Source organism: Corvus moneduloides, chromosome 2, assembly GCF_009650955.1.
Source record: "Corvus moneduloides isolate bCorMon1 chromosome 2, bCorMon1.pri, whole genome shotgun sequence".
Taxonomy (NCBI): Eukaryota; Metazoa; Chordata; class Aves; order Passeriformes; family Corvidae; genus Corvus; species Corvus moneduloides.
The window spans coordinates 92919202-92927852 of NC_045477.1; positions in this window are offsets into that span (position 1 = coordinate 92919202).

An 8651-nucleotide genomic window follows, 5' to 3' on the forward strand; every position below is an offset into this window, starting at 1 on the left:
GTAGCACAGCTGTAAACAGCTGTAAAGAGCCGTCAGCGAAGGAGAAAGCTACACCTACCTTTTGCTTTTTTAGTCTTATGTGGAGAAAAAATATAAAAAGCAAATGAAAAACTCCCCTTGCAGGAAGATGTGCGTGGATTTCTTCTCCTCCTCTTCTGAAGCTGAACACATCAGTCTTCTTTCGCATGCGACGCGAGCTGCGTGCTGAGACACCTTGTGATTATAAACTCTCCTCAGCAAAATTACTGAGGGTCAAAGAATCTGAGGACTCGTGGGATGATGTGATTGGCAGGACAATTAGGTCTGGACTGTGTTCTTTCATTTCTACTGGAAACTTGGTGTAATTACAGCTTCTGCCTCTGGCCCGTGTGCTGCCGGAGGTTGGATGAGGTGATCAGAATACTCCCTCTGGCCGTAAAATCTATTAACCTTGCTTTGCACCACACATGGCTCAGGCATACAGAAATTCAATACCTGTCCACCATCTGAAAGCTCTCTTGTCAACGAGGGAGAAATAGAAGTACTGAGGTGAGCAGGGTTTCTTTCCAGTTTTTTCTATTGAAATTGCTGGAAAGAAGCTCCCAGGTGAGGGAAGCAGGGCTGTGTTTTGGAGGCTCTTATGACAGGACTTGGGAGGAGTGGGCCTCTCAGCTGGGGTGCACTGCAGAGCTGCTTGGCAAGTGATGGACAACTGAGGGAGACAAGGGCCATAGGGATCCCCATGCTCACTGAAGGTGCTGTTTCCTTATTTAAAGGGGATGGAAGAGGGAAATCTGTTTTTTTGGTAGCAAGGGGGCTTGCTACCCTTTCTTATAAAAGGAAAGCTCTTGAGTACAGGAAAATAGGCTGCCCCAGAAACAGGCCAGAAAATCACCATACTCCAGAGACTGTAATCTTTATTTTTGCACATATAGGGCAGAAGGATTTTTTTGAGTGAGGATCCTACTTATTTACCAGCTTTCTTCGGGGGTATTTTTTGGAGAAAGGGGCTAGTGAGGCTTTCTAGTTAATTTGGTAATCTGCCTTAATGAGTGGGAGATTCATCTGCCTTAAGTTTGGTATCTAAAGGTAAAAGCTTTCAAGCCTGAGCCAGCCAGACTTTTACTCCCTTTGTAGGAAAAACAGAAGAAGAGATGGCAAAGACAGATCAGACTACTGAGCCTCTGGAGATGCCCATTTCCCTGCATCAGCTACACAGGGAGCCATGGGTGACCACTTCAGGCTGCAACACCTAACTTGCAGGATTCCAAGGTTAGGTAAGATACACAGTAGCCATCGGAGTAAAACTGCCATGCTTTTCACAGATGATATTAATGTCATTAGAGAAAAAAGTACCACCGAGCAATCAATCCTTAGCTTAACTAGCTCCAAGCTATGAAGTCAGACAGTTCCAGCTGGAGGCCAAATCCAGCCTGTGGGCTGACTCCATCTGTCTTATTTGTGCCTCTGCCGTGACTGTGTGGTGGGATGGGCGGTGATGGGGAGCAGCTGTTTGCACCCTGGGGGAAGTCCAGCAGTTCCTCATGTTTCTACCGTACTTAAATGCAGCCAAACCCTCAGTTCAGGGAGGTGCTGTGTCCACATGGCTCACAAGGGGAGTCTCCAAATGGGCATCTGGGCTCCAGGAAGACAAAACAAAGCTTGGACCACCCTGTGAATTAAGTCATTCTTCTTGGCCAGAAAGAGACTTAGGAAAGTAAACATCTTGAAGCTTATATTGCACAGCCTTTCTTTCAAAAGTCCAAATTAAGTGCTTGGATGTGCAGCCTGTGCTGAGAGGTAGCATTTGTGTTGTTGGGGTTCTTGCAATTTCCTTTGGAGGGATTTTCACAAAGAAAACAAGAGTTTGTGTTTTCTGACATTTGCTTTAACTAAAAGACATTATGAGGACTTTTACAGAATGCCAATTAGACTCACAGGTTAGTGAGTGAGAGCTATGCACTTTGTGTTGGCTGAGGTCACTGCACAGCAGGAAAAAGAATCAGAGCTATTCACAAACAGCCTATCCCAGAGCTGCAAATCTGATTTCTCCACTTTAGCTAGATGAGGGTTGTTAGCAGAAGTAGCATCTCTCCTTACATCCACTGATTCAGTTAGAAAAGAGTAGACTATTAGTTGGGCTGTGATCAAGGTCTGAAATAGAACCTGGCAACCAGAAGGGCTTCTGCTCCCAGGGGCTCATCTGGGCTCTTTTTTTTTTTTTTTCCTTTTTTTCTTCACAGCTACAGCAGCCAGTCTAGGAAGAAATATTACCTCACTACAAATGATGACTTACATCTATCTCTGACAATCACAGCTATAGCAATATTGCTCTTAATTCCTATCACTATTCAACAATTGTAAGGCTTAGAACCCTCTAAAAATACTTTTTGTGCCTTTGTGTTTGTCAACAGCTTTATGTGCTTATGTTTGACAGGTGATGCCTGTTAATGCCAGGGCCACTGGTGCCATGAGACAGGTTGTGCTCTTGGGTCACCAGAGAAAGCCTGTTTACCCTGTGCTGGGCTCAGGGAGAGCTGGGTGCTCCAACAGGTCCAAGTATGGCTCATAGGTGAAATTTTATCAAAGTAAAGCAATCCTGTACCTCAGAGACTCCTTTCCCTAATATTCCTCTGCCTTGAGAAAGCTATAGAGCAAAACAAACCCTTTCCTCCATAGGTACCACACAAGAAGCACACCTGCCTGGCAGTGGATGGACACTCACATCACAAAGCAAGAGGACAAGAGGGATTCCCTGAGGCAAATCCAGAACTTGCTGAGAGACAGACACCACCACTCTGAGCTATAGGAGGACAGACCATCTCCTATGACTGTTTTCTGAGTGGGCCACTGAAAACAAGAATGAGGAAGAGCACATTGTAATGTTATAGCACATCTTCTCAGTGGTGTGGAGCACAAAAAAACTACTTTTCATATGGCAGTAATATGCAGTGTTTAACAAAAATATATAAAGTAAAGAAGGTCAAGGTAAATTGGAGTGATTTACTCTCAATTTTTACTCATGTTACCTCTAATTCAGCAGACAGGTTTTCTTGCACTCTCTCTCTGGTATGAAACAAAGTGTATATCTCTAATAGTGATAGAGCTGTACAGAACAGAATTTAGCCACCTACACAGCTTTAATCAAACATCTTTCACTACTTGAAAGGGGAATTTATCCAAGTAACAGCTTTTAAATTGACCATGCTTGTGTTTCTGCGATAAGCCCTCCATCATTTCTTGGTATTTTTCCCCATCTGTCACATTAACCTTCCTCTGATTTCTCTCTTACATGTCAGTTCACCAGGGTCAGAGGCAGCCACAACATGGCCAGGAGGGCCCTGAGGTAGTGCAGCTCTTTCTTCATTACCTGATTTGGCACACATTAGTGTGGCAGCTGAGACTGATGCCCCTGAAACTCCCCCAGTTAGTTTGTCCCTTGAACAGAAGAACAGCGAAAAATGTCACTCTTTTTGATGGATATAGTTCTCTCATAGATGATCTAAGTCCCAATCCTGTAATTCCTCGCTAGTGTGTATCATCACTCTCTTTAACATTTCTATTGCTCTGCACCATAACCATGTAGGCAATGTCCGTGCTGCAAACAAAAAAGGATTAGGTACCGATGCCTGGTCCTAAAGCCAAGTGGCATATTGGGTACAGCTCCTGTATGAAGATATAGCTCCCATGCTGAAAGCCTCCTTACTTCAGCTTACAGAAGCTGAAGTAGAGAGTAGCTGCTGTCTTTTCTAAATTTTAGTCTGTGTAGTCTTTAGCTCAAGCAAATTGTTAGAAAAAGTAGTTGCTCTACTGAGGTTGATATGAAGCATAGTGTATAGGTGTAGCATATAGAATGAAACTTCCCATCGAACTCATTATTGAAAGAACAGATTTTAATGCTAGGAAGGGTTCATCAATTAATGGTAGTGTTGTCTCAAAACAGTATTTGGAAAGTACATACAGGCACATGCATGTGCATGCACACACCACCTTGTTCATGACCTGCTCCTCTTTCTTAAGTTCTCTGGTCACTACATGTAAAGTGGAATCCTTACTTCTTTAAATAACTCATTTCTTCCTCTTTCAATGAACTTACTCATGCTCTTTGAACTTCAAGGTAGAAAGATCAAAAGCAGTCACTGTGTCTCTTAGGAGTTCTTGACCTACTTTGTACTGATCAGTTCTCATCTCCTACAGAAATGTGGAAACTGTGTCAGAAGGATTTACACAATAAGCTGTTGAGAATGTTTCTTCTTTTAACTTTATGCATTTCAAGGAAGGGAACCTGAACGCAATATGCACAATCTTTAGATACAATTGTAGGAAAAATGTCCATGCCAACAGATAATGTAAAAGATCCTCTGTGGGCTCAAGAGGTGACTTGAATGAGTTGTCTAGTGTAATTCAAAAAAGAGTCCCTGAATTCTTTCATGTTGGCAGTAAAATCAGAACTATCACAGAGTGATTTTGTTGACAGAAAAAGGGGAAATTTGAAAACTGGGGGAAGGAGGTAAAGTAAAATATTTTCCCACTTGAAGATAAAATTCTACTAATCAGTTACTGATCAGTGGCATGAGATAAAAGCTCATAATAAAAAGTAATGATCCATTATGAACAGAGGACTTCATATTTTAAAAATGTTGCTAAATAATCAAAGATCTGTTTAGGTACTGGTTTGGCCACCCACCCCTCAACCTGTCAAATGCCCATTAATTAAATTGGCAGTCCAGGACACTGCTATGCAGGACAAAACAGGTTTCATTGTGAGATAGCCTTTGAATTCTCCCCAAAACAAAGAAGGAAAACTAGCTACCTTCACAGCCTTTTTATGTCCCGTCTCCTCATCCTCTGCCTGGGACTTCCTTAGACATAGGGATTTCTTCCCCTGGCAGGCTCTGAGGACCATATTTAGGAACGCAACACAATAGGAAATGACAGTCTTACAAAACTTTGGAATGGTGAATATACAACCTGCTGAAGAAGTGGCATCCTGCAAGAATCAGAAAGAGTTTTGGTTAATGTCCTCAGGGGCTTTGTTTAGTGTCATTAGGGGTCAGCCTCATGATTGCCACTGTGCTCTCAGACACAAGTTGGTCACATCTGTCAGTGCTGGGCATCCCTGTAAAGCCCACATGGTTCTGTGCTAAAACATACAACAAACAACACATAGTCCATTTGTTGCTTGGAAATGCCCTTGTTTCTGGCAGCAAACACTTCTCTACATGGATAGCAGTATAAGTGTTCTGATACTTCCATTAAAACACCACCAGCTTTTTTGAATACAAAGGATTTAGCTTTCAACATGTCCATTAAAAGGTTTGGTATCTTTTTGTGCCAATACCTCTGTGACCACGTGTGTGTTGTATTCATATATGAACGTGCACGTGTGCTTTTTCACAAACCTTTACTGTGGAAATGGAACACCCGTATCTCTGTGATCAGCACTTTGTGGGGACAAAAGCAAGGCAAGCCTGCATCATTATTGTAATGCCTCCTGTTCAAGGGCAGAGCTTTTCTCAAACTGTATGGGAGAAAGTCTGCCTCTAAGAGAAAAACTGATTTAAAGGATGTTGGATCCTTCAGTGACAATTGACTTAAAGCTATGGTGGCATCAGCATTGTCAGACAAATGAGCGGCACCAAATGCTCTCCTCAGCCCTTCTGATCCCAGAGCTGCTACTGAGGCTTGGTTTGGATCTTGCTCCTTTCTGCAATGTTTTTCTCCAATGTGGACATGAAATGAAGGGATGGGAGGGTCTATGCCATGCTTACCGAGTTGTTTGCCATGAGCTCCTTCAGACTGGTGGAGTTGCACCCCATGCTAGGAATGGAGGTGTGTGACCCAGGCTGATCTTCCTCCCAGCCGGCATGATGCCCTCTCCTGCCCTTCAGACAGCCTGCTCTTCCGTCTCCTGGAAAGACCACGAGCTGCTTCTCTGGAAGAAAAAAGGATGTGATAGGCAATTTCCATTTAAACCTGGTTTGTGGGTATGATTCTTGTCACCATGATGTTCTAAATACAGACAGACATATTCCCATGCATGCAGATGAATACATCACACCTCTGTGTTGTTCTGAGCACAGCTATTAAAATAAGGGGAGTCTGATAGATACTCACCACCATATATTAAAGCTACAGCCTGCTAGATCCATCTCCTCTCCATTTTGTGCATGTACCAGCAGTAACCAGGTAACAGTAAACTGATTAACATTCCAGGGAGATTATCCGCAGTGATGTGCTCCATTAAATGGGCGGACGGTGGCTTACATTTCATAATCCATGGTGACATACTGGAAACGAAAGTGACAAAAATTATAGATAGCTCTTTGGCTGAAGATGTGAAAGAAAAGGCATGGAGAAGAGAGGCCCAGGGGCTTGCTTTTGCAAAATGCCAAGCCAGGCTGTGACATACCGGCTCATGGATCAGGTGCAAAGGGTTGTACTAGGGGTTACATCAGGCTGGTGACCAGTCAAATGGGTTCCATCTTAGGCCCAGTTCTCTTCGACATCTTCATAAATTACTTGGATGCAGAATTCAAAGAGTTACTAAGCAAGTATGCCTATGATAGTAAGTTGGGAGGAGCCATCCACTCCCTCCAGGGCAGAGACAATATGCAGAGAGACCTCGACAAATTAGAGGGCTGGGCAATCACCAACCACATGAAATTTAACAATGACAGGTGCAAGATCCTGCAACCCTGGATTTACAGCCAGACTGGGAGACAAGAGGATGGAGAGCAGTGCCATGGAAAGGTCATTGGGGGTCCTGGTCAATGGCCAGTTGAACATGAGTCAGCAGTGCCCTGGTAGCCAGGAGGGCCAAGCGTGTCCTGGGGGGCATCAGGCACAGCATCGCCAGCCGGGCAAGGGAGGGGATTGTCCCGCTCTGCTCTGCACTGGGGCGGCCTCACCTCGAGTGCTGGGGGCAGTTTTGGGCGCCAGAACACAAGAAGGATATAAGGCTATTAGAGAGTGTCCAAAGGAGGGCTATGGAAATGGTGAAGGGCCTTGAGGGGGAAGCCACATGAGGAGTGACTGAGGTCAGTTTGTTTGCTCAGCCTGGAGAAGAGGCGACTGAGGGGAGACCTCATTAACATCCTCAGTGGTGGAAGGGGGAAGAGGAAGTATAGACACTGATCTCTTCTCTGTGGTGACCAGTGACAGGACTCAAAGGAATGGCCCTGAAGTTGTGTCCAAGGAGATTCAGGCTGACTATTAGAAAAAGGTTTTTCACCCAGAGTGTGGTCAGGCACTGGAACAGGCTCCCCAGGGAAGTGGTCACAGCGCCAAGCCTGACAGAGTTAAAAAACATTTGGACAATGCTCTCAGGCACACAATGTGACTCTTGGGGATGGTGCTGTGCAGTACCAGGAGTTGGACATTGATGATCCTTGTGGGTCCCTTCCAACTCAGGATGTTCTGTGATTCTGTGAGTGCTCCCATTTCCACTTGAGGGCTGTGAAAGAAGGGCACTGAGCCCCTCAGAGGAGGGCAGGATGGAGCTCCCATTTGGAAAGGAAATGTTTATTTCTTTACAAATATCATCTTCTGTGACTCAAAGAACATTAAATCAAGTGCAAACTTTGAATTTGCTATTTTTCTGGTTTTTATGAAGGCACAGCTACAAATGTGTGTATGTAGGTGTTTATTTGAGGATTTAATTCAACGCAGGCTTAGTTTGAAAAATAAGCCATTACTGACCCCAAAGATCACAAAGGCAAGCAATGAAGACTGAAATTGATGGAACAAACAGAAATTGTGAAAAGAATCTCAGATGCCTGAAATTTGTATTAGACTGCATTTTTTTAAGCCATAGGACACTCGAATACAGATAAATACTCAAACTGAGTCAGCTCACAAGCATTCAACAATTCCGTATCTCTTCTTGATGACTGCTCCTTGGGTCACAGATGCTAACGCTCCACAGTTAAATAAATAAATAGGGCCATCATTTGTGTCTCCATGTTTCTAAAGTCACTAGTGGGCACTCTGGAACCTTAGGGGTTTCTGGAAGAGCCATGGTTGAATCCAGGGACACCTGTAAAATAGTTTTATTCAAAATTAGCATCCTAAAAAGAGACTTAAATCAGCCACATGTCAAGACAGCCTTTAAAATCAGAAACATAAAAATAAATCCCTACAGACTTGCCTTAAAAGATAGCTCTGAACTCAACAGCTCTGAAGTCGAATAAGTGCAGTATAAACATCTTTTGAGCAAAACATACTGGTGAAAAGAATGTTTATTGTGTTACAAAAATCAATGCAACCTGCAGGGACCGAATCAAATAGCTGTACAGTCTACCCTGTGATTCATTTTGCTTTCATGAGTAAGGGATGCTAGGATGAAATGGAATATGCATGTAGCTGGAATGGTTGGAATATACACGATGAGAAAATATAATCACTTTTTTCCGGCTTGGAATCTGACATATGCTTTACATTGCTTTCATTAATATATCAAGATGTTCTTGTCACATGATGAAAACCACTAATTCATGAAAATGCAAATTAGATGCCACAACCCCTAAACTAGCAGAGAACCTTTCACTTAGGTATAATTATGAAATACTACCATCACCCAGTCTACTGCTGGCATGCAGGATTTGCTATCATCATTCACACATATATTTTTGTGTGAGTTAGACTTGCAGCTCATATTTTCAAAGCATTTG